Here is a 20,841-nt window from a genome sequence, read left to right as displayed (position 1 = left end):
CTTTACCCGGTTTCTCCCCGGTGTGACGGTGCACGTGTCTCGCCAGGTCAGGCGATCGGCTGAATCCGCGTCCACACACCGAACACATGTGCGGTTTGTCATCGCTGCAATCACTGCTTTCTCCTTCCATGTGCAAACGCCGATGATATTCAGGTCCTGATGAATCGAGCGACTCTGTCAGATCTTGACGTGATGTTTGGTCTGAGCTTCCCGCCTGTAACTGCTCCACTTCTATAACCCTGTAAAATGAGATCAGCAAAGGATCAGAGACAAACTGTTGTTTAATTTTCCTCTTTCTGAACCTAGGGGCAGTGAAGCTGATTTTCAGGCCCCAGCTGCTGCACAGGTTGGTTGAAAGGATCAGCAGTAATGGCGGCTGCAATACCCACAAGCCCCGGCGCTCCAGAAACCGCTCTGTTGACGCTGAGTCCTGCGCATGCGCCTCGTGGCCCCCGCGCTCTCCCTCCTGCTCCACAATCGCCGTCTTGATCGGTCCGCAACGCGCATGCTCAGCGCACAAAATCGCACGGTTGGAATACCGGGCGCGCATGCGGAGCCGGAACATCTGGTACGCGTGCACGGCTCAGGTGGGGGCGAGTCGGTGTTTCGCCTCAGCCGCCAGGGAGGTGTGCATGCGCAGGACGACCCAACATTCTTCCTGTCAGCAATCACTCCCTCGTTTCTTTAATAAAAACAGAAAATGCTGGAAATACTCATCAGGTCAGGCAGCATCTGTGGAGACAGAAACAGAGTAAACGTTTCAGGTCGATGGCCTTTCGTCAGAACTGCTTGTTCTTTAGTGTCAGCCAGTGGCTCAGTTGGTAGCACTCTCGCCTCTGAGTCAGAAAGTTGTGGGTTCAAGTTCCACTCCAGAGACTTGAGCACAAAAATTTAGGCTGGCACTCCAGTGCAGTGCTGAGGGAGTGCAGCATTGACAGACGTGGTGTCTTTCGGATGAGACGTTAAACTGAGGCCCTGTCTGCTCTCTCAGGTGGATGTAAAAGATCCCATGGCACAATTTCAAGAAAGATAAGCTTGCATTTATATAGTGCCTTTCATGATCACCAGATGTCTTGAAGTGCTTTACAGCCAATGACGTACTTTTGGAGTGTGCTCACTGTTGTAATGTGGGAAAGAGCAGGGCAGTTATCCCCGGTGTCGTGGTCAATGTTTATCCCTCAATCAATGTAACAAAATGATAGATTATCTGGTCATTATCACATTGCTGTTCGTGGGAGCTTGCTGTGTGCTAATTGGCTGCTGCGTTTCCTACATTACAACAGTGACTACACTTCAAAAGTACTTCATTGGCTGTAAAGGGCTTTGGGTCGTCCGGTGGTGGTGAAAGGCGTTATAGAAATGCAAGTCTTTCTTCCTTCACTGGTCTCACCAGCGACCTCTTCTGGCTGATCGACAGCCAAGAGTCTGCGCATGCGCACACGGGACGACGATTTAGGCCGAGTCCGGCACAGCGACCTCTCCCGGTCACCTAGGGTAATAACCACGCATGCCCAGAGGACACCAATCCCCTCCTCCACTCGGAGCTGCGCCTGTGCACTCGGATCCTGTTGGACGGAGTCGGCGTGGGACATTCCAGGAAAGGCCTTGGTGTCGGTTCCAGAGTCGCGATCGGTGACACAAAGTGAGTTTTCTCCGCTCCGATTGAGTGGAGAATCGCGCAGGGTCCGGGGGAGGGGTGGATCGGGAGAGAATAAAGTGAAATAGAAAAACCTGAGAGTCCGCGAGGCCCCGGACCGAGCGGCGTCAGGTAGACGGTCACGTGATCTCTTTGGGGACACGTGACCCGAGCCCACGGCCTGATTGACGGGAGCTTCCGACCAATAGGGAGCGAGCGGGGCTGAAGGAGCGAGCTGGCGGCGAGTCCTCCAACCAATCGGAGAGCCCGAGGGGCGGGACTAGCGCCAGCTGATTGTCTGATCTGCAGGGCAGCGAGTTTCTCCAGTCCCTTGTTCAGGGCCCGGGGCCAGGGGAGGCTGTGGGCCTTTATTCCCCTTATTGGACACAAGGCTCTTTGTCTCACAACACACTGGCTCAGGTTTTAATACAGACTTTTTAAATTCATCAATAAAAGCAGATAAACCTCGTGCTTCTGTAGAACAAACTTTCTAATATTTTATCGAAGGAGGCCATTAGTGGTAAATTGTGCTTGACTAATCTACTGGAATTTTTTGAGGATGTAACTGGTAAAATAGATAAGGGAGAACCAGTGGATGTGGTGTATTTGGACTTTCAGAAGGCTTTCGATAAGGTCCCGCATAAGAGATTAGCATGTAAAGTTAAGGCACATGGGATTGGGGGCATGGTACTGACTTGGATAGAGAACTGGTTGGCAGACAGGAAGCAAAGAGTTGGAATAAACGGGTCTTTTTCCGAGTGGCAGGCAGTGACTAGTGGGGTACTGCAGGGATCGGTCCTTGGACCCCAGCTATTCACAATATATATAAATGATCTAGACGAGGGAACTAGATGTAATATCTCCAAGTTTCCAGATGACACAAAGCTGGGTGGGCGTGTGTGCTGTGATGAGGATGCCGAGAAACTCCAGTATGTTTTGGACAGGTTGGGTGATTGAGCAGAAGCATGGCAGATGCAATATAATGTTGCTAAATGCGAGGTTATCCACTTTGGTGGCAAAAACAGGAAGGCAGATTATTATCTGAATGGCAATAGATTGGGAGAAGGGGAAGTGCAACGAGACCTGGGTGTCCTTGTGCACCAGTCGCTGAAAGTAAGCATGCAGGTGCAGCAGGTGGTTAAGAAGGCAAATGGTATGTTGGCCTTCGTAGCGAGAGGGTTTGAGTACAGGAACAAGGATGTCTTGCTGCAGTTGTACAGGGCCTTGGTGAGACCACACCTTGAGTATTGTGTGCAGTTTTGGTCGCCTTATCTGAGGAAGGATGTTCTTGCCATGGAGGGAGTGCAGCAAAGATTCACCAGACCGATACCTGGGATGGCAGGAATGACGCATGAGGAGAGATTGGGTCGATTGGGCTTATACTCGCTGGAGTTTAGAAGAATGAGAGGGGATCTCATTGAAACTTATAAAATTCTAACAGGACGAGACAAACTAGATGCAGGAAGGATGTTCCCGATGGCCGGGGAGTCCAGAACCAGGGGTCACAGTCTAAGGATAAGGGGTAAGCCATTTAGGACAGAGATGAGGAGGAATTTCTTCACCCAGAGAGTGGTGAACCTGTGGAATTCTCTACCACAGAAGGCAGTGGAGGACAATTCATTAAATATATTCAAGAAGGAGTTAGATATATTTCTTAAGGCTAAAGAGATCAAGGGATATGGGGAGAAAGCAGGGACAGGGTACTGAATTTGGATGATCAGCCATGATCTCGTTGAATGGCGGAGCAGGCTCGAGGGGCCGAATGGCCTTCTCCTGCTCCTATCTTCTATGTTTCTACATTTCTATTCGGCCCGTCGAGCCCGTGCCGGCTCTCTGCAAGATCACTTCAGCGAGTCCCACTCCCCCGCCCTGTCCCCGTAACCGTGCAAATTTCTTTCCTTCAGGTACTTATCCAATTCGCTTTTGAAAGCCGTGATTGAATCTGCCTCCACCACCGTTTCAGGCAGTGCATTCCAGATCCTAACCACTCGCTGTGTAAAAAAGCTTTTCCTCATGTCGCCTTTGGTTCTTCTGCCAATCACCTTAAATCTGTGACCACTGGTTCTCGACCCTTCCGCCAATGGGAACAGTTTCTCTCTCTCTACTCTGTGCAGAACCCTCATGATTTTGAACTCCTCTATCAAATCTCCTCTCAACCTTCTCTGCTCTAAGGAGAACAACCCCAGCTTCTCCAGTCTATCCACGTAACTGAAGTCCCTCATCCCTGGTACCATTCTTGTAAATCTTTTCTGCACCAACTCTAAGGCCTACATATCCTTCCTAAAGTGCGGTGTCCAGAATTGGACACAATACTCCAGTTGTGGCCGAACCAGTGTTTTATAAAGGTTAATCATAACCTCTGCCTGGCTGAACTTGTTCTCACATTGAACAACTTCTCCTTTGACTCCACTCACTTCCTCCAAATCAAAGGTGTTGCTATGGGAACCCGCATGGGCCCTAGCTATGCCTGCCTGTTCATGGGATATGTGGAACATTCTTTGTTCCAGTTCTACTCAGGTCCCCTCCCTCACCTCTTTTCCCGGTATATCGATGGCTGTATTGGTGCCGTTTCCTGCTCTCGCCCTGAACTAGATAAGTTCATTCACTTTACTTCCAATTTCCACCCTTGCCTCACCTTCACATGGTCCATCTCCGACTCTTCCCTTCCCTTCCTTGACTTCTCCGTCTCCATTTCTGGCGATCGGCTTTCAACAAACATTCACTATAAGCCCACTGACTCCCACAGCTACCTGGACTACACTTCCTCCCACCCCGCTTCCTGTAAGGACTCTATTCCATTCTCCCAGTTTCTCCGTCTCCGCCGCATCTGTTCTGACGATGCCACCTTCCATCGCAGTGCTTCCGACATGTCTTCCTTTTTCCTCAACCGAGGATTCCCCTCTACCGTGGTTGACACGGCCCTTGACCGTGTCCGTTCTATTTCCCGCACTTCTGCTCTCACCCCTGCCCCTCCCTCCCGGAACCACGATAGGGATCCCCTTGTCCTCACCTTTCACCCCACCAGCCTCCACATTCAACGGATCATCCTCCGCCATTTCCGCCACCTCCAGCGTGATCCCACCACCAAACACATCTTCCCCTCACCTCCCCTTTCAGCATTCCGAAGGGACCGCTCCCTCCGCGACATCCTGGACCACTCCTCAATCACCCCCAGCACCTCTTCCCCTTCACCCGACACCTTCCCATGCAAGCGCAGGAGATGCAACACATGCCCTTTTACCTCCTCCCTTCCCACTGTCCAGGGCCCCAAACACCCCTTCCAGGTGAAACAGCGATTTACTTGCACTTCTTGCAATTTAATATACGGTCTCCTCTACATTGGGGAGACCAAACGCAGATTGGGCGACCGCTTTGCGGAACACCTCCGTTCAGTCCGTAAGGGTGACCCTGAGCTTCCGGTCGCCTGTCATTTTAATTCACCGCTTCACTCCCACTCTGATCTCTCTGTCCTCGGGCTGTATGTATAGCTGACGCGTCCGTACGGGGAACAAGCATTCCATTGTACTTTGTTACGTATGGCAAATAAATCTAATCTGAATCTATTGCATTGTTCCAATGAAGCTCAACATAAGCTCGAGGAACAGCACCTCATCTTTCGATTGGGCACTTTGCAGCCTGCCGGACTCAACATTGAGTTCAACAATTTCAGATAATTATCCCTGCCCCCATTTTTCATGCAGTATGATTTTTGCCATTCCCATTTGTAACATTTTATCCTTCCTGCCTCTTACAAAAGTACAGGGTGTTCTTTCAATTCCTTCCTCCCCTCCTAACCACCCGCCCCCCCCCCCCCCACTGTCTCTGCACCTGCTTAATATCTGTTACATCTCCAGCTTTTCCCAGTTCTGATGAAGGGTCCCAGACCTGAAACGTTAACTCTGTTTCTCTCTCCACGGATGCTGCCTGGCCTGCTGAGTATTTCCAGCATTTTCTGTTGTTATTTCAGATTTCCAGCATCCGCAGTATTTTGCTATTATATTCATCATAACTTCCTTGCTTTTTGACTCTATGCCTCTATTTATAAAGCCCAGGATCCCGTATGCTTTTTTAACCGCTTTCTCAACGATTTGTGCACACATACCCCCAGGTCTCTGTTCATGCACCCACTTTAGAATTGTACCTTTTAGTTCATGTTGCCTCTCCTCGTTCTTCCTACCCAAATGTATCACGTCACACTTTTCTGCGTTAAATTTCGTCTCCCACATGTCCACCCATTCCACCAGCCTGTCTATGTCCTCTTGAAGTCTATCCCTATCCTCCTCACTGTTCACTATACTTCCAAGTTTTGTGCCATCTGCATATTTTGAAACTGTGCTCTGTACACCCAAGTCTAAGTCATTAATATATATCAAGAAAAGCAGTGGTCCTAGTACCGACCCCTGGGGAACACCACAGTGTACCTTCCTCCAGTCCGAAAAACAACCATTCACCGCTACTCTCTGTTTTCTGTCACTTAGCCAATTTCGTATCCATGCTGAGTATGAGAGTCAGCTTGCAGGGAACATAAAAACTGACTGTAAAAGCTTTTATAGATATGTGAAGAGAAAATGATTGGTGAAGTCAAGCGTAGGTCCCTTGCAGTCAGAATCAGGAGAATTTATAATGGGGAACAAAGAAATGGCAGACCATACTTTGGCTCTGTCTTCACAAAGGAGGACACAAATAACCTCCCAGAGATGTCGGGGAACATAGGGTCTGATGAAAGGGAGGAACTGAAAGAAATCAGTATTTGTAAGGAAATAGTATAAGGGAAATTGACGGGATTGAAGGTCGATAAATCCCCAGGGCCTGATAATCTACATCCTAGAGTACTTAAGGAAGTGGCCCTAGAAATAGTAGATGCATTGCTGGTCATCTTCCAAAAATCTACTGGAATTTTTTGAGGATGTAACTGGTAGAATAGATAAGGGAGAACCAGTGGATGTGGTGTATTTGGACTTTCAGAAGGCTTTCGATAAGGTCCCGCATAAGAGATTAGCATGTAAAGTTAAGGCACATGGGATTGGGGGCATGGTACTGACTTGGATAGAGAACTGGTTGGCAGACAGGAAGCAAAGAGTTGGAATAAACGGGTCTTTTTCCGAGTGGCAGGCAGTGACTAGTGGGGTACCGCAGGGATCAGTCCTGGGACCCCAGCTATTCACAATATATATAAATGATCTAGATGAGTTTGCAGACGACACAAAGCTGGGTGGATGTGTGTGCTGTGAGGAAGATGCCGAGAAACTCCAGTATGATTTGGACAGGTTGGGTGATTGAGCAGAAGCATGGCAGATGCAATATAATGTTGCTAAATGCGAGGTTATCCACTTTGGTGGCAAAAACAGGAAGGCAGATTATTATCTGAACGGCAATAGATTGGGAGAAGGGGAAGTGCAACGAGACCTGGGTGTTCTTGTGCACCAGTCGCTGAAGGTAAGCATGCAGGTGCAGCAGGCAGTTAAGAAGGCAAATGGTATGTTGGCCTTCATAGCGAGAGGATTCGAGTACAGGAGCAAGGATGTCTTGCTGCAGTTGTACAGGGCCTTGGTGAGACTGCGCCTTGAGTATTGTGTGTTTTGGTCGCCTTACCTGAGGAAGGACGTTCTTGCCATGGAGGGAGTGCAGTGAAGATTCACCAGACTGATACCTGGGATGGCAGGAATGATGTACGAGGAGAGATTGGGTCGATTGGGCTTATACTCGCTGGAGTTTAGAAGAATGAGAGGGGATCTCATTGAAACTTATAAAATTCTAACAGGACTAGACAGACTAGATGCAGGAAGGATGTTCCCGATGGCCGGGGAGTCCAGAACCAGGGGTCACAGTCTAAGGATAAGGGGTAAGCCATTTAGGACAGAGATGAGGAGGAATTTCTTCACCCAGAGAGTGGTGAACCTGTGGAATTCTCTACCACAGAAGGCAGTGGAGGACAATTCATTAAATATATTCAAGAAGGAGTTAGATATATTTCTTAAGGCTAAAGAGATCAAGGGATATGGGGAGAAAGCAGGGACAGGGTACTGAATTTGGATGATCAGCCATGATCTCGTTGAATGGCGGAGCAGGCTCAAGGGGCCGAATGGCCTTCTCCTGCTCCTATCTTCTATGTTTCTACATTTCTATTCGGCCCGTCGAGCCCGTGCCGGCTCTCTGCAAGATCACTTCAGCGAGTCCCACTCCCCCGCCCTGTCCCCGTAACCGTGCAAATTTCTTTCCTTCAGGTACTTATCCAATTCGCTTTTGAAAGCCGTGATTGAATCTGCCTCCACCACCGTTTCAGGCAGTGCATTCCAGATCCTAACCACTCGCTGTGTAAAAAAGCTTTTCCTCATGTCGCCTTTGGTTCTTCTGCCAATCACCTTAAATCTGTGTCCACTGGTTCTCGACCCTTCCGCCAATGGGAACAGTTTCTCTCTCTCTACTCTGTGCAGAACCCTCATGATTTTGAACTCCTCTATCAAATCTCCTCTCAACCTTCTCTGCTCTAAGGAGAACAACCCCAGCTTCTCCAGTCTATCCACGTAACTGAAGTCCCTCATCCCTGGTACCATTCTTGTAAATCTTTTCTGCACCAACTCTAAGGCCTACATATCCTTCCTAAAGTGCGGTGTCCAGAATTGGACACAATACTCCAGTTGTGGCCGAACCAGTGTTTTATAAAGGTTAATCATAACCTCTGCCTGGCTGAACTTGTTCTCACATTGAACAACTTCTCCTTTGACTCCACTCACTTCCTCCAAATCAAAGGTGTTGCTATGGGAACCCGCATGGGCCCTAGCTATGCCTGCCTGTTCATGGGATATGTGGAACATTCTTTGTTCCAGTTCTACTCAGGTCCCCTCCCTCACCTCTTTTCCCGGTATATCGATGACTGTATTGGTGCCGTTTCCTGCTCTCGCCCTGAACTAGATAAGTTCATTCACTTTACTTCCAATTTCCACCCTTGCCTCACCTTCACATGGTCCATCTCCGACTCTTCCCTTCCCTTCCTTGACTTCTCCGTCTCCATTTCTGGCGATCGGCTTTCAACAAACATTCACTATAAGCCCACTGACTCCCACAGCTACCTGGACTACACTTCCTCCCACCCCGCTTCCTGTAAGGACTCTATTCCATTCTCCCAGTTTCTCCGTCTCCGCCGCATCTGTTCTGACGATGCCACCTTCCATCGCAGTGCTTCCGACATGTCTTCCTTTTTCCTCAACCGAGGATTCCCCTCTACCGTGGTTGACACGGCCCTTGACCGTGTCCGTTCTATTTCCCGCACTTCTGCTCTCACCCCTGCCCCTCCCTCCCGGAACCACGATAGGGATCCCCTTGTCCTCACCTTTCACCCCACCAGCCTCCACATTCAACGGATCATCCTCCGCCATTTCCGCCACCTCCAGCGTGATCCCACCACCAAACACATCTTCCCCTCACCTCCCCTTTCAGCATTCCGAAGGGACCGCTCCCTCCGCGACATCCTGGACCACTCCTCAATCACCCCCAGCACCTCTTCCCCTTCACCCGACACCTTCCCATGCAAGCGCAGGAGATGCAACACATGCCCTTTTACCTCCTCCCTTCCCACTGTCCAGGGCCCCAAACACCCCTTCCAGGTGAAACAGCGATTTACTTGCACTTCTTGCAATTTAATATACGGTCTCCTCTACATTGGGGAGACCAAACGCAGATTGGGCGACCGCTTTGCGGAACACCTCCGTTCAGTCCGTAAGGGTGACCCTGAGCTTCCGGTCGCCTGTCATTTTAATTCACCGCTTCACTCCCACTCTGATCTCTCTGTCCTCGGGCTGTATGTATAGCTGACGCGTCCGTACGGGGAACAAGCATTCCATTGTACTTTGTTACGTATGGCAAATAAATCTAATCTGAATCTATTGCATTGTTCCAATGAAGCTCAACATAAGCTCGAGGAACAGCACCTCATCTTTCGATTGGGCACTTTGCAGCCTGCCGGACTCAACATTGAGTTCAACAATTTCAGATAATTATCCCTGCCCCCATTTTTCATGCAGTATGATTTTTGCCATTCCCATTTGTAACATTTTATCCTTCCTGCCTCTTACAAAAGTACAGGGTGTTCTTTCAATTCCTTCCTCCCCTCCTAACCACCCGCCCCCCCCCCCCCCACTGTCTCTGCACCTGCTTAATATCTGTTACATCTCCAGCTTTTCCCAGTTCTGATGAAGGGTCCCAGACCTGAAACGTTAACTCTGTTTCTCTCTCCACGGATGCTGCCTGGCCTGCTGAGTATTTCCAGCATTTTCTGTTGTTATTTCAGATTTCCAGCATCCGCAGTATTTTGCTATTATATTCATCATAACTTCCTTGCTTTTTGACTCTATGCCTCTATTTATAAAGCCCAGGATCCCGTATGCTTTTTTAACCGCTTTCTCAACGATTTGTGCACACATACCCCCAGGTCTCTGTTCATGCACCCACTTTAGAATTGTACCTTTTAGTTCATGTTGCCTCTCCTCGTTCTTCCTACCCAAATGTATCACGTCACACTTTTCTGCGTTAAATTTCGTCTCCCACATGTCCACCCATTCCACCAGCCTGTCTATGTCCTCTTGAAGTCTATCCCTATCCTCCTCACTGTTCACTATACTTCCAAGTTTTGTGCCATCTGCATATTTTGAAACTGTGCTCTGTACACCCAAGTCTAAGTCATTAATATATATCAAGAAAAGCAGTGGTCCTAGTACCGACCCCTGGGGAACACCACAGTGTACCTTCCTCCAGTCCGAAAAACAACCATTCACCGCTACTCTCTGTTTTCTGTCACTTAGCCAATTTCGTATCCATGCTGAGTATGAGAGTCAGCTTGCAGGGAACATAAAAACTGACTGTAAAAGCTTTTATAGATATGTGAAGAGAAAATGATTGGTGAAGTCAAGCGTAGGTCCCTTGCAGTCAGAATCAGGAGAATTTATAATGGGGAACAAAGAAATGGCAGACCATACTTTGGCTCTGTCTTCACAAAGGAGGACACAAATAACCTCCCAGAGATGTCGGGGAACATAGGGTCTGATGAAAGGGAGGAACTGAAAGAAATCAGTATTTGTAAGGAAATAGTATAAGGGAAATTGACGGGATTGAAGGTCGATAAATCCCCAGGGCCTGATAATCTACATCCTAGAGTACTTAAGGAAGTGGCCCTAGAAATAGTAGATGCATTGCTGGTCATCTTCCAAAAATCTACTGGAATTTTTTGAGGATGTAACTGGTAGAATAGATAAGGGAGAACCAGTGGATGTGGTGTATTTGGACTTTCAGAAGGCTTTCGATAAGGTCCCGCATAAGAGATTAGCATGTAAAGTTAAGGCACATGGGATTGGGGGCATGGTACTGACTTGGATAGAGAACTGGTTGGCAGACAGGAAGCAAAGAGTTGGAATAAACGGGTCTTTTTCCGAGTGGCAGGCAGTGACTAGTGGGGTACCGCAGGGATCAGTCCTGGGACCCCAGCTATTCACAATATATATAAATGATCTAGATGAGTTTGCAGACGACACAAAGCTGGGTGGATGTGTGTGCTGTGAGGAAGATGCCGAGAAACTCCAGTATGATTTGGACAGGTTGGGTGATTGAGCAGAAGCATGGCAGATGCAATATAATGTTGCTAAATGCGAGGTTATCCACTTTGGTGGCAAAAACAGGAAGGCAGATTATTATCTGAACGGCAATAGATTGGGAGAAGGGGAAGTGCAACGAGACCTGGGTGTTCTTGTGCACCAGTCGCTGAAGGTAAGCATGCAGGTGCAGCAGGCAGTTAAGAAGGCAAATGGTATGTTGGCCTTCATAGCGAGAGGATTCGAGTACAGGAGCAAGGATGTCTTGCTGCAGTTGTACAGGGCCTTGGTGAGACTGCGCCTTGAGTATTGTGTGTTTTGGTCGCCTTACCTGAGGAAGGACGTTCTTGCCATGGAGGGAGTGCAGTGAAGATTCACCAGACTGATACCTGGGATGGCAGGAATGATGTACGAGGAGAGATTGGGTCGATTGGGCTTATACTCGCTGGAGTTTAGAAGAATGAGAGGGGATCTCATTGAAACTTATAAAATTCTAACAGGACTAGACAGACTAGATGCAGGAAGGATGTTCCCGATGGCCGGGGAGTCCAGAACCAGGGGTCACAGTCTAAGGATAAGGGGTAAGCCATTTAGGACAGAGATGAGGAGGAATTTCTTCACCCAGAGAGTGGTGAACCTGTGGAATTCTCTACCACAGAAGGCAGTGGAGGACAATTCATTAAATATATTCAAGAAGGAGTTAGATATATTTCTTAAGGCTAAAGAGATCAAGGGATATGGGGAGAAAGCAGGGACAGGGTACTGAATTTGGATGATCAGCCATGATCTCGTTGAATGGCGGAGCAGGCTCAAGGGGCCGAATGGCCTTCTCCTGCTCCTATCTTCTATGTTTCTACATTTCTATTCGGCCCGTCGAGCCCGTGCCGGCTCTCTGCAAGATCACTTCAGCGAGTCCCACTCCCCCGCCCTGTCCCCGTAACCGTGCAAATTTCTTTCCTTCAGGTACTTATCCAATTCGCTTTTGAAAGCCGTGATTGAATCTGCCTCCACCACCGTTTCAGGCAGTGCATTCCAGATCCTAACCACTCGCTGTGTAAAAAAGCTTTTCCTCATGTCGCCTTTGGTTCTTCTGCCAATCACCTTAAATCTGTGTCCACTGGTTCTCGACCCTTCCGCCAATGGGAACAGTTTCTCTCTCTCTACTCTGTGCAGAACCCTCATGATTTTGAACTCCTCTATCAAATCTCCTCTCAACCTTCTCTGCTCTAAGGAGAACAACCCCAGCTTCTCCAGTCTATCCACGTAACTGAAGTCCCTCATCCCTGGTACCATTCTTGTAAATCTTTTCTGCACCAACTCTAAGGCCTACATATCCTTCCTAAAGTGCGGTGTCCAGAATTGGACACAATACTCCAGTTGTGGCCGAACCAGTGTTTTATAAAGGTTAATCATAACCTCTGCCTGGCTGAACTTGTTCTCACATTGAACAACTTCTCCTTTGACTCCACTCACTTCCTCCAAATCAAAGGTGTTGCTATGGGAACCCGCATGGGCCCTAGCTATGCCTGCCTGTTCATGGGATATGTGGAACATTCTTTGTTCCAGTTCTACTCAGGTCCCCTCCCTCACCTCTTTTCCCGGTATATCGATGACTGTATTGGTGCCGTTTCCTGCTCTCGCCCTGAACTAGATAAGTTCATTCACTTTACTTCCAATTTCCACCCTTGCCTCACCTTCACATGGTCCATCTCCGACTCTTCCCTTCCCTTCCTTGACTTCTCCGTCTCCATTTCTGGCGATCGGCTTTCAACAAACATTCACTATAAGCCCACTGACTCCCACAGCTACCTGGACTACACTTCCTCCCACCCCGCTTCCTGTAAGGACTCTATTCCATTCTCCCAGTTTCTCCGTCTCCGCCGCATCTGTTCTGACGATGCCACCTTCCATCGCAGTGCTTCCGACATGTCTTCCTTTTTCCTCAACCGAGGATTCCCCTCTACCGTGGTTGACACGGCCCTTGACCGTGTCCGTTCTATTTCCCGCACTTCTGCTCTCACCCCTGCCCCTCCCTCCCGGAACCACGATAGGGATCCCCTTGTCCTCACCTTTCACCCCACCAGCCTCCACATTCAACGGATCATCCTCCGCCATTTCCGCCACCTCCAGCGTGATCCCACCACCAAACACATCTTCCCCTCACCTCCCCTTTCAGCATTCCGAAGGGACCGCTCCCTCCGCGACATCCTGGACCACTCCTCAATCACCCCCAGCACCTCTTCCCCTTCACCCGACACCTTCCCATGCAAGCGCAGGAGATGCAACACATGCCCTTTTACCTCCTCCCTTCCCACTGTCCAGGGCCCCAAACACCCCTTCCAGGTGAAACAGCGATTTACTTGCACTTCTTGCAATTTAATATACGGTCTCCTCTACATTGGGGAGACCAAACGCAGATTGGGCGACCGCTTTGCGGAACACCTCCGTTCAGTCCGTAAGGGTGACCCTGAGCTTCCGGTCGCCTGTCATTTTAATTCACCGCTTCACTCCCACTCTGATCTCTCTGTCCTCGGGCTGTATGTATAGCTGACGCGTCCGTACGGGGAACAAGCATTCCATTGTACTTTGTTACGTATGGCAAATAAATCTAATCTGAATCTATTGCATTGTTCCAATGAAGCTCAACATAAGCTCGAGGAACAGCACCTCATCTTTCGATTGGGCACTTTGCAGTCTGCCGGACTCAACATTGAGTTCAACAATTTCAGATAATTATCCCTGCCCCCATTTTTCATGCAGTATGATTTTTGCCATTCCCATTTGCAACATTTTATCCTTCCTGCCTCTTACAAAAGTACAGGGTGTTCTTTCAATTCCTTCCTCCCCTCCTAACCACCCGCCCCCCCCCCCCCCACTGTCTCTGCACCTGCTTAATATCTGTTACATCTCCAGCTTTTCCCAGTTCTGATGAAGGGTCCCAGACCTGAAACGTTAACTCTGTTTCTCTCTCCACGGATGCTGCCTGGCCTGCTGAGTATTACCAGCATTTTCTGTTGTTATTTCAGATTTCCAGCATCCGCAGTATTTTGCTATTATATTCATCATAACTTCCTTGCTTTTTGACTCTATGCCTCTATTTATAAAGCCCAGGATCCCGTATGCTTTTTTAACCGCTTTCTCAACGATTTGTGCACACATACCCCCAGGTCTCTGTTCATGCACCCACTTTAGAATTGTACCTTTTAGTTCATGTTGCCTCTCCTCGTTCTTCCTACCCAAATGTATCACGTCACACTTTTCTGCGTTAAATTTCGTCTCCCACATGTCCACCCATTCCACCAGCCTGTCTATGTCCTCTTGAAGTCTATCCCTATCCTCCTCACTGTTCACTATACTTCCAAGTTTTGTGCCATCTGCATATTTTGAAACTGTGCTCTGTACACCCAAGTCTAAGTCATTAATATATATCAAGAAAAGCAGTGGTCCTAGTACCGACCCCTGGGGAACACCACTGTGTACCTTCCTCCAGTCCGAAAAACAACCATTCACCGCTACTCTCTGTTTTCTGTCACTTAGCCAATTTCGTATCCATGCTGAGTATGAGAGTCAGCTTGCAGGGAACATAAAAACTGACTGTAAAAGCTTTTATAGATATGTGAAGAGAAAATGATTGGTGAAGTCAAGCGTAGGTCCCTTGCAGTCAGAATCAGGAGAATTTATAATGGGGAACAAAGAAATGGCTGACCATACTTTGGCTCTGTCTTCACAAAGGAGGACACAAATAACCTCCCAGAGATGTCGGGGAACATAGGGTCTGATGAAAGGGAGGAACTGAAAGAAATCAGTATTTGTAAGGAAATAGTATAAGAGAAATTGACGGGATTGAAGGTCGATAAATCCCCAGGGCCTGATAATCTACATCCTAGAGTACTTAAGGAAGTGGCCCTAGAAATAGTAGATGCATTGCTGGTCATCTTCCAAAATTCTATAGACTGTGGAACAGTTCCCATGGATTGGAGGGTAGCTAATGTTACGCCACTATTCAAAAAAGGTGGTAGAGAGAAAACGGGGAATTATAGACCGGTAAGCCTGACATCGGTAGTGGGGAAAATGCTAGAGTCCATTATAAAAGATGTAATAGCAGAGCACTTGGAAAACAGTGACAGGATCGGCCAAAGTCAACATGGATTTACAAAAGGTAAATCGCGCTTGGCTAATCTACTGGAATTTTTTGAGGGTGTAACTGGTAGAATAGATAAGGGAGAACCAGTGGATGTGGTGTATTTGGACTTTCAGAAGGCTTTCGATAAGGTCCCGCATAAGAGATTAGCATGTAAAGTTAAGGCACATGGGATTGGGGGCATGGTACTGACTTGGGTAGAGAACTGGTTGGCAGACAGGAAGCAAAGAGTTGGAATAAACGTGTCTTTTTCCGAGTGGCAGGCAGTGACTAGTGGGGTACCGCAGGGATCAGTCCTGGGACCCCAGCTATTCACAATATATATAAATGATCTAGATGAGTTTGCAGACGACACAAAGCTGGGTGGACGTGTGTGCTGTGAGGAAGATGCCGAGAAACTCCAGTATGATTTGGACAGGTTGGGTGATTGAGCAGAAGCATGGCAGATGCAATATAATGTTGCTAAATGCGAGGTTATCCACTTTGGTGGCAAAAACAGGAAGGCAGATTATTATCTGAATGGCAATAGATTGGGAGAAGGGGAAGTGCAACGAGACCTGGGTGTCCTTGTGCACCAGTCGCTGAAAGTAAGCATGCAGGTGCAGCAGGCAGTTAAGAAGGCAAATGGTATGTTGGCCTTCATAGCGAGAGGATTCGAGTACAGGAGCAAGGATGTCTTGCTGCAGTTGTACAGGGCCTTGGTGAGACTGCACCTTGAGTATTGTGTGCAGTTTTGGTCGCCTTATCTGAGGATGTTCTTGCCATGGGGGGAGTGCAGTGAAGATTCACCAGACTGATACCTGGGATGGCAGGAATGATGTACGAGGAGAGATTGGGTCGATTGGGCTTGTACTCGCTGGAGTCTAGAAGAATGAGAGGGGATCTCATTGAAACTTATAAAATTCTAACAGGACTAGACAGACTAGATGCAGGAAGGATGTTCCCGATGGCCGGGGAGTCCAGAACCAGGGGTCACAGTCTAAGGATAAGGGGTAAGCCATTTCGGACAGAGATGAGGAGGAATTTCTTCACCCAGAGAGTGGTGAACCTGTGGAATTCTCTACCACAGAAGGCACTTGAGGCCAATTCATTAAATATATTCAAGAAGGAGTTAGATATATTTCTTAAGGCTAAAGGGATCAAGGGATATGGGGAGAAGGCAGGGACAGGGTACTGAATTTGGATGATCAGCCATGATCTCATTGAATGGCGGAGCAGGCTTGAGGGGCCAAATGGCCTACTCCTGCTCCTATCTTCTATGTTTCTATGCTGCTACTATCCCTTTTATTCCATGGGCTTCAACTTTGCTGGCAAGCCTATTATTTGGCCCTTGTCGAATGCCTTTTGGAAATCCATGTACACCACGTCAACCACATTGCCCTCATCAACCCTCTCTGTTACCTCATCAAAAACCTCGATCAGAATCAGAGCGGCCGGGCCCGGTGGATGTGCGGCCAGGGTCCCGGCAGCAGGAAACCCAGGGTGCAGCGCCTCCCCCATCCGAGCCGCTGCTTCCCGGATTCTTCAGCCTGTTCCATCGAGTTCGACTCGGGAAAAAGGACAGGAGCCAGGCTCCGAGAATGGCCTGCGGCCCCGGGGAGCATGCACACTCTCAGCGGGGAAATCAGTGTGTTGGCTAGAGCGGTTTCTGGGGCTCGGGGGATTGTGGGTGCTGTGGCCACCATTAGTCAGCAGCTGTCGGGAAGAGTTTTATTGCAGGCTGACGGAAGTCGGTCCCTGGCCGCCTGTGTAGGTCTTTTTGTTGCTTCAGTTTGAGCTGGAGTGGAGATGGAGGAGAAGCTGCTGGGTTTAACCCCCAGTACATCTGAGCCCAGGAGGACCCAACAATTTCCAATGTGAGACAGTCAGGGGAGGTGGATTCTGGGGGAGATTAGGTTGTTAAACAGACACTGTCCCTACAATGTAAAAGAGTATTGTTTTAGGAACAAGTATTTCTGTACAGGCTTTTAATTCAGTTTACATCTACAGATTTGTTTTAATTCATTCTTGGGATGTGGGCGTCGCTCACAAGAGCAGCAAATATGGCCAATCCCCAGTTGCCTGTTGAGAAGGGGGTGGTGAGCCTTCTTCTTGAACCGCTGTAGTCCGTGTGGTGAAGGTACTCCCACAATGTTGTTCGGTAAGGAGTTCCAGGATTTTGACCCAGCAGCGATGAATATGTCAAAGTCAGGATGGTGTGTGACTTGGAGGGGAACTTGGAGATGATGGTGCTCCCATGCAACAGCTGCCCTTGTCCTTCTAGGTGGTGGAGGTTGCAGGTTTGGAAGGTTCCGTCAAAGTTCTGGTCGAGTTGCAGATGTATAAAGTTCCTCTCCTTCGCCCCCTCCCACTCCCACTTCTTTCTCTCTCTCCTCCCATAGAGGCCAGAGTCATGTGTAGGCCCAGACCAGGTGGTGGATTCCCTTCCCTGAGGGACATCAGTGAACCAGTTGGGTTTTTATGACAATCCGGCAGCTTTCATGGTCACTTTTTTCTACTGCCGGCCCCACAAATGACCAGATTCATCGAGCTCAATTTCACAACCTGCCTTTGTTTTCGTGTGGGTGCTCTCTCACGCTCCCTGTTTTAAATTCATTTTACAGGGCATTAGAAGGGGAGGATTTACCGACGGTAAGCTCAAACCAAACATCACGTCAAGATCTGACAGAGTCACTCGACTCATCGGATCTGAATATCACCGGCCTCTGATCATGGAAGCAAAAAGCACCGTTCACAGCGGGGAGAAACCGTACACGGGTTCTGTGTGTGGACGAGGCTTCAGCCAACCCTTTGGCTATCGAGACACAAGCGCAGTCACACCGGGGAGAGGCCATTTACCTGCTCTGAGTGTGGGAAGGGATTCACTAATTCATCTCACCTACTGAGACACCAGCGAGTTCACACTGGGGAGAGGCCGTTCACCTGCCCTGTGTGTGGGAAGGGATTCACTGAGTCATCCAACCTGCTGAATCACCAGCGAGTTCACACTGATGAGAGACCTTTTAACTGCTCGGACTGTGGGAAGTGCTTTAAAAGTTCCAGGGAACTGACATGCCATCAACGTGTTCACACTGACGAGAGACCGTTCAGGTGCTTTCACTGCAGGACTGAGTTTAGGCAGTCATCTGACCTCACTGTACACTAGCGCACTCACACTGGGGAGAGGCCGTTCACCTGCTCCGTGTGTGGGAAGGGATTCACTCAGTCATCCAACCTGCTGAGACACCAGCGAGTTCACACTGACGAGAGACCGTTCAGGTGCTCTCACTGTGGGACTGGGTTCAGGCGATCATCTGACCTCACTGTACACCAGCGCACTCACACTGGGGAGAGGCCGTTCACCTGCTCCGTGTGTGGGAAGGGATTCACTTAGTCATCCACCCTGCTGACACACCAGCGAGTTCACACCGGGGAGAGGCCGTTCACCTGCTCCGTGTGTGGGGAGGGATTCACTCGTTCATCCCACCTGCTGAGACACCAGCGAGTTCACAAGTGACTGCAGGGTTGGATTCTGCTGTTATTGCTGCTGTTAATCACATCCAGGACTGAACCATGTTCATTCTGACAGTTGGGGTTTGTTTTTGCTGATGTTAATAACCCCTATAACTGGGCTGGAATTTAATATTCTGGATAGATGTCAAATAAATCAGCTTTGTGTTCAACACATTGTTGTAGATTTTTATCTTTCCCACCTGAGTGTTTAGCATCACCTGGCTGGAGCTCAGAAAGGACAATCTGGGGGAGGATCGTATGGCGGGAACAGAATTTCAGCCTGGACACAGTCCTTCAGGGCCACACTGAGAGGGGCAAACGGCACTTTGGTCTTTCTCTTCTCTCTTCGCTAACAGCAAAGTCCCCGTGTGGGTTAATCTCGAGGCATGTAAGAAACATGTCCCAGCCACTCTCTGCCATGGTTCAGAGCTCCTAGGCATGGAACAGAAGGCTCCTTTAGGAATGTACCCCAGTGCTTTTGTTTTAATGGCCTTATTAACCTGTGTCGCTACTTTTAGTGATTTGTGTATCTGTATCCCGGGATCCCTCTGCTCCTCCAGCCCATTTAGACTCTTAGGGGGAAAATTCGGTGGCGCCCCCTTTGGGTCGCTAATGTTGCCGGGGCTAATTTTAGCGCCCCAAAAAAGTTATCGCCCCGCGCATTAAATTCAGTGGTAGCGCCCCAGGCAGGAGGCGGGGTGCTACTGGAAGCGCTCCCCTCCCTCTTGAGGCGCTACCAGTGAATTTCGCGGCACTTTGTGTAACAGCACCACGCCCATCGGCACATAGCACCGCGTCATAGCAGACCTCCCTCCCTTATTAAAGGGGAGAGGCCTAGCACTGCGCACACCGGGGCCCTGCTGCACCACCGGGGAGCGGGATGTCGGATCAAAAGGAGCGCCGGGCTGAGCGATCGCGGCCAATACCCCGAAGAAGAAAGGGGAAGGGGGCAGGTGCTGGCAGTCGGCCAAAATAAAAAGTTGCCGCCCGACACCGGCCCTTTAAGTGGCGTCGCCGCGGCTGCAGGAACGACCCCTGACCCTGTCGGACATATCGTTCGGCGATAGGTCAGGGGTCACAACCCAAGGTTGCAGCCGGGGCGCTGCGCATGGCGGTGACGTCATTGCCGGCGGTGCAGTGCCGCGGGGCACTATCGGCTACCGCAGCCGCTAACCTCCCACTGAATATCGCGGGAGGTGCAAAGCAACCCAATTTTACCCCCTTGTTGTCCAAGTAGTGTGTGTCCTCCTTATTCTTCCCACCAAAACACACCACCTCACACTGATCTATAGTGACATTCATTTGCCAATTACACGCCCATTCTGAAATTTATTAATGTCTTCTTGCATTTTGTCTTCCTCAGTATTAACTCTACCTCCCAATTTGGTGTCATCAACAAATTTTGAAATTGTTCTGATTCCCGAGTCCAAATTGTTTATGAACAACAGTGATCCCAGCGCCGATCCCTGTGGAACACCACTTCCCACCTTTTGCCAGTCTGAGTAGCTACTCCCAACCCCTACTCTCTGTTTTCTGTTTTGTAACCAGCTTGCTATCCATAACAGTTTGTAAGATCTACAAGATGACCCAGGTCAGGCCGTGTGGAGTGAAGGGCCAGGCAGCAGAATGGATGGAAAGCTGGCTACAAAACAGAAATCAGAGGGTTGGAGTTCAGGGAAGTTTGTTGCGATCTTTCCATCCATTCTCTTACCTGACCTTTGACTCCACACGGCCTGACCGTGGTCATCTTGTAGACCGTACATACTGCAGACACAGTGCACCAGTGGTGGAGGGGGTGGATATTGAGTCCTGTGGCAGGGGCGCTGATGAAGTGGATTTCTCTGTCCGTGAGTTTTGAGGCATCGCTCGTGGCGTTTTTCACCTCTTTCCTGCTTTTAAAATAAAAATATTATTGCCAGTTTATTAAAGCCATTAACAGCCGCTCGGGTAGGTCACACAAAAAAATTAGGCCTCATAAGTTTCCATCAAAA

General features: G+C 49.1%; 1 pseudogene; it reads left to right on the top strand.

The window, feature by feature from the left end:
* LOC147119269 (uncharacterized) overlaps positions 1–18,854 on the top strand; it is a 53,164-nt pseudogene extending 34,310 nt beyond the window's left edge.
* Positions 18,855–20,841: the final 1,987 nt, after the last annotated feature.

Source organism: Somniosus microcephalus, chromosome 4 (assembly GCF_052327205.1).
Source record: "Somniosus microcephalus isolate GS21.2 chromosome 4, FLI_Smic_1.0, whole genome shotgun sequence".
Lineage (NCBI taxonomy): Eukaryota > Metazoa > Chordata > Chondrichthyes > Squaliformes > Somniosidae > Somniosus > Somniosus microcephalus.
The sequence above is the reverse complement of the archived record's forward strand: the minus strand, read 5'-3'. Positions and strand labels throughout refer to the sequence as shown.